Genomic DNA, 6,115 nt, shown 5'->3' on the forward strand with positions numbered 1-6,115 from the left:
CTTAATTAAATGCTTTAAATATAAAAGGCTAATCTAAAAATCCACTGTCTGCCAGATGGGTTTTGTCTGAGCAGCTACACCCCACAGTGGCACTGATGATCATGCAGAACCATGTTCAGTACCCACAATGTATGGTTTAGTACCCAGAGGTGGTCTGCACTCAGAGACTTCACTTGGCACCCGAGGCATCTGAATGTAATTTGCGAGACACGTGGAGCTTCGCTTTGTGGACAATGAGAAATGAGAAAATGTGCGTGCTTCATAATTCATGTTCCCTGTGGGGACTGCTTGGTATGATGGAGAGGTGTTTGGTGTGTGTGAGTGAGCTGACTGCTCCAGGTAAAGGGTATAAGGGGCCAGAGCACAGGAGTACATGGTATGATATGACAGTAGTAGTGACAGAAGGCCTCCAAAAGCCTCAAACAAGACTTGTGAGTAATGTTCTTCCAGCTCTGTTAGTCTATATAGTTCAGAGAAAGATCTGTGAACTAACAACGTGAAGACCAACTGATAGGCATGTGTGGATAGGCATAGTGAAGTGTGGTTTTGAAGTCCTATAGTAGGAATAACTAACTCTCTAATGATTCTCTAATGTTTATTCCTGCTTTCATTCATAAGTACCCTTTAATTAAGAACATTTACAGAATGCTTGAATCAAGATAGCTTCAGTAGAATAATCTTCTTCAGTAAGAACATTATTTGGGCTCAGTAAGGTCTCTGTTTTGGTGTATGGTGTTTATAAGTGGTTGACACAGTTATGATGGTCAGTCCTGTAGCCATAATGTGGTTTATGCAGACTTATACTGCACTGTTAAATTCCAAATGGTGAGAAGGTGTTAATTTTAATTTCCTATAACAGCACGACACAACAGATTGCAGTGCTGACTGCAAGAAAAATCACAGGTTTATATTAATGTGCTCATTCTAATACATGATCATTTATATAGTAACAACAAGGGACTTGTATCAGGTATTCCACAACTGGGGTGCCATTCTGCTGGCTGGTACAGAACTGTGTCCGCACGCGGAGTGAGGCCATCAGAGGGCTTATGAAGAGGCGCGGCCAGGCGCTGCATGTTTACGCTGATTACCTCCATGAGAGCACTGCATTATAAAAACCTGTGTAGGTGGCTGCGGATTTGCCTGAGAAGGCACTTGAGGTGTTACAATCATGATAAAAGACTCTCTCTTGTGTTATATAGTTATAGTCCCATCAATAAAGGTCATCATGTAGTCATAACCTGTTTTATGCTGTTATAGTGGTCAGACATGTAGTCATAATGTAGTTTGCAGTGATAGTAGTGAGTAGTAAAGCAAAGTAATATTTGGAGACATTTCTGGAAGGTAAGTGAAAAAAAATTAACATTACAATATAGATTATAAAGTAAACAACTCTCAAAACAACTATCACAATAATGATCTTATACACAAATATATCTAACCTCTCTGAACCCACTTATCTCATTCCCAGCAGTTTAATACAGCTCAAAGCTCTTGACTACCAAGCATAAACAAATACCAACAAATCACACAAAAAAGCGTACATGAAAATATCAATATCCTCAAATCTGATAACCCATTTAAAACTACTAGAAGTTAAGCAAACTTGATTTGAGTCAATACTGAAACATTTTCTATGTAGCTATAGCTCAAGGCTTTCCAGCTGGCCTTTCCATAAGTTCAACCCTGCTTGACAAACAGAACATCAAAATAAATAAATAATTTAAACTACTTACACAACCAAAACAAGCATGCAGTAGCTAATGTGAACTATCAAATCTGATTAAATATTTAATTCATCTTACTGCATTTAAGGACATTTAAGGATTTGCCACTGTTGTGCTACCTCTGCTAAAACCTCTCCAAACATTCCAGACAACTTTGTAGGCCTGATATGTTGTGACTAATTAATTTATTATGAGTAAATAAATAAATAATCCTATTTTTGTGCTGTGTTAGGTGTTTTATAGCCAGATTTACTAAAACAAAATCCACTGAATTAGCAGAAAAATTCACAAGAAAGACACTGGAGAGCTTCCAATCCCTTAACACTGAAATTAGATGCAGTTAATGACACTGTGTTCACTGTTCTTACTAACATTACAACGCCTAAATGCAGCTGTCACTTTAATGCCTCGCTAGTTTGGACATCAAGAGTTCCTTTGTGCTCTATTATTTGGAGGCTGTCAAAGCTGTAATATCACAAATGTTTCATCTCAGTGCTTTTGGCCTGATAACTGGCCAGCACAGCAGCAGTGGGGAATTCTAACAAGGTCGTTAGTAAGAGGGGGTTTTACAGTGCAATGTCGTTAGTAAGGGGTTTTACAGTCATTATCTTTTAGAAGCAGGCTGAGGCATTAACAAAGCTGTCAGCTGTGAGTTAATTCACTCAGTGATTATTTGTGTCCTTCACAGCCATATATTTGCCTTCATTTTGTGAGGTGCTTTGCTATTTATGCACAGATAAAAGCTTTGCTCAAGACAAGAGCCTTCAGCAAGACATGATGTCCCAGTGAAGCTTCAGTGAACAGATATGCAGTGAGTGTAGGTTCACCCTTTCCCCTTCCATACTCCTTTCTCAACTCTCTATCACTTTAAGGCTTTTGTGCATCTCCTAATATTGTATTCTTTGCACATCTGCAGTTGGGCTGGTAATGGACCCTTTTTATCCTATTTGAGAAACGTGAGAGACCTTTTTTTTTACCTTTGTCTCATCTGTCTAAAGGACTCGTACAGGAGTGCAGGAGTTGATGTATGGAAGAGTGAGTTTGTGCGGAGCCACAGGAGCATCGCATTAGCATATGTAGACAGGAGGTTAATAGCCCAGAGGCTCTGGTCTGACAGAATCACAAAGGTTACTGAAGCGAAAGGAAAAAAATGTCTGATATCTAGATTTCAAGCCAACTGAAGCAAGTGCAATTAGGCTTCTGTTGTTATGGCTGATTTCAGATGGGACATTGAGTCAAAACTGAAACATTTCCGTTCTAAATATGAAAGAGACAGAAATTTCACCCACTTTGACAAGAGTTAACATTGGCTGGCAACAAGATTCCAATCTGTCAATTTTACAGGATATCTGAAAGAAAAGTCAACAGACAGATGTGATTTTACATCAAATAATTATTACCCATTTTGTACACTTTTACACTGAAATAGATGCTTTTACAATAAACTCAAGCTGTATCACACTGAGCCTTTAGTGGAAAGGCTGTCAAATCAATATCCATCCATTCAGCCAGTTTTATTCTTATTTGTAACAGGGTAGTTAAAAACAGTCCCAAGTCAGGAGTTCAAGTGACACAGCCCATTAAAGTCAAGCAGTAAAAGTCAGTTCTTAGCAGTAGAGTGGTCAGAGTCTTGGAAAAATCCCATCAAGGCCTTATGTCTTTCTCGGCAGGGTTAGAAAGGAGTGAGTACCTCTCTCTCTCTTCATATCTTTTATGTTCTAAGCTTCACAGTGTAAAATAACATCAACAATAAAACTGAGTGACATAATGCAAGCACTTTTTATGGCTAAAATAAATCATATCGACTATCGACAGTGATGCAACAGAAATGCGTTTGCTCTAAAGTCAAGAGATCGCAAGTTTGAATCCCGACAACGAGACAGGAGAGCGAGGAGATGCCAAGGGAGCGAAATTGGCTGTGCTGTCTGGGTGGGAGGGATGGCACACTGTCTCTCCTCTGTCAATCACAGTGACACTAGCCGATCATGGGCCTCTGTGAGTTCATGTATGCAGAAGAGTGTGGAAAGCGCTTTCCTCTGAGTGTGTTACGCTGCCCTGTGATGCTGCATGAGCAACAGTTCAGAAAGATGTGGTTGGCTGGCTTCACACATCTCGGAGGAAGCATGTGTTAGCCTTTACCCTCCCTGGTTGGTAACTGTCGTATGATAGAGCAGAGCTGACTTGTGGGTGGGTGTGAAATATATATTTGAAATATATAGTATATATGCATGTGAGTATGAATATCTATATTATACATTATTTTTATTAAAGGGTATGGTTGAAATTTGCTTCTAAGACAAATGTGAACAGAGTTCATGTCTATGTATTAATGTATTTCTGAATCAAAATTCATTCATCCATTTATCTTCATTAAATACTTTCTGCTGGTTAGGGTCACAGTGAAGCCGGACCCTGTCCCAACAACTCTGGATGAAAGGCAAGAATACAGCCTGGATGAGACACCAATCCATTGCTTGTCAACACTTTTACACACTCAAGCACACACTCATTCACACCTAGAGGCCATTTCTCATAGCCAATCCACCTATCAGCATGGGAGGTGGGAGGAAACCAGGAAACCTGGAGGAAACCCATGCAGGACACGGGGAAGACAAGTGAAACTCCACAAAGACACAGCTCTTACACCGAGCTCAAGATCAAACTGAATCTGAACCAAAATGTAATTTTCATAAATAGTTTTTACTTTTTAAAAAATTACAGTGCAAAAACTTTTCATTTAGATCAAATGAGAAGCAGTGAGGAGCTATTTGAGAAACTTAAGAAAAGCTTCTCCCTGATGCAGCTGGTTGAGAAAATGCCAAGAATGTATAAAACTTCATCAGGAATACTGTTAAGAATTTAAAATGTAAAATTATTTTGTTTAACACTCTAGGTCACTGGATAAAGTAATATGTGTAATTTCATGGTGTTAAAATCTTCATTATTAGTCTAAAAGAGTAGAAAAGAGTAAAAATGAAGAAACCTTTTTGGCTGGTAGTGTACCTACTCATTATTCTTATTTTGTTGACTTTGGTTTGTCAGAACATGAGGGCCATGTGTTCTGCAGTGTTTTTGTGCACTCTCGATGAACAGAGACAGAAGTTTGCCATCACCAAAGGGAGCTATCGACAGGCAGGGAATCAGTCTCATCTTTATGCATAATGAGGAAGTTTATTTTGGAAACATCAGGTCCTTTTTTTCTAAATTTTATCTTACAGGGGATGAGACATGATGTTTCTATTCCCCGCTCTGCACTCCACTTCGCCGCATCACACCACTGCAGAAAAAAAAAGGAGCAGTGGGAATTCATCATGAATACAGAAGCATAATTCAAAGCTGCAGATACAAAACAACCTTGTTTGCAGTGAGGGCGATGCGAAAAAAAGTTAAGACTCTGATTCCACACTCTTGTTCTTTAAATATGATGGTATTTCAATTGTTTTAAATATAGATGGGTCCATAAATAGTGGAAATCCATAGCAGTAACAGAGATTTTGCCGTTGGCTGCCATGTGTTTTCACAATCTCCCATTTCAGCACTACATCTTCTAGAGACACGACTGAAATAAACAAAGAATGTGAGAGCTTTGTGGGAGTAGCAAAGTCATAAGAAATAATTCCCTTTTCTATCACTTTGGGTCTGCCAATAAAAGCATCTGAAATAGATGTGTGTCTCAGGACAGTTTAAAAACGAAGGAATACAGCAATAGTAATCCACAGGACACAGCGACACAATAAGGTCAGGCCTAGGATAATTGCACACCACGATGTGAGAAGCACAACGATTAGGTAATTTTGACACTTTAGATATCTTTGAATCTAATGAGTATAGATGTATATAATTTACATTACTTTGAAATATTATCTTCCAGACTGCCAAGTGTGAGACTGGTTCATTAACCTTACTGTGGCTCCTCCGATTTCTTTGTAATCACTGCAAAAATATATATCTTAGCAATAAGTATAGGCAAATACAGTACTGTGCAAAAGTCTTACACACAAGCAAAGAAATGCTGTAGAGCAAAGATGCTTTCAAAAATAATGAAAGTAAATGTTTCTACATTTTAAAAAACATAGCATAAAGAGCAGTAAATGGTAATAAATTAAACAAAGTCAATATTTGGTGTGATGACCCTTTGCTTTAAAAAAAAAAATGAGTAGTATCAGGTACAATTAGTGCAGTTTTATAAGGAAATTAGCTGTAAGCTTTACTTGCATCTTGCAGAACCAGCCACAGTTGTTCTGGAGACTTTGACCGTCGCACTCGCTTCTTATTTTTGCAGCCTTTATTATGTTTTTTTGTCTGAAAAGTGGTATCTTACTTAATATCCTGCCTTCTTTACTGACATACAAACATTTTTTTAGTAACATTAAATTTTTTGCTGGAAA

This window comes from Pangasianodon hypophthalmus, chromosome 18 (genome assembly GCF_027358585.1).
Source record: "Pangasianodon hypophthalmus isolate fPanHyp1 chromosome 18, fPanHyp1.pri, whole genome shotgun sequence".
In the NCBI taxonomy this organism is placed as follows: Eukaryota; Metazoa; Chordata; class Actinopteri; order Siluriformes; family Pangasiidae; genus Pangasianodon; species Pangasianodon hypophthalmus.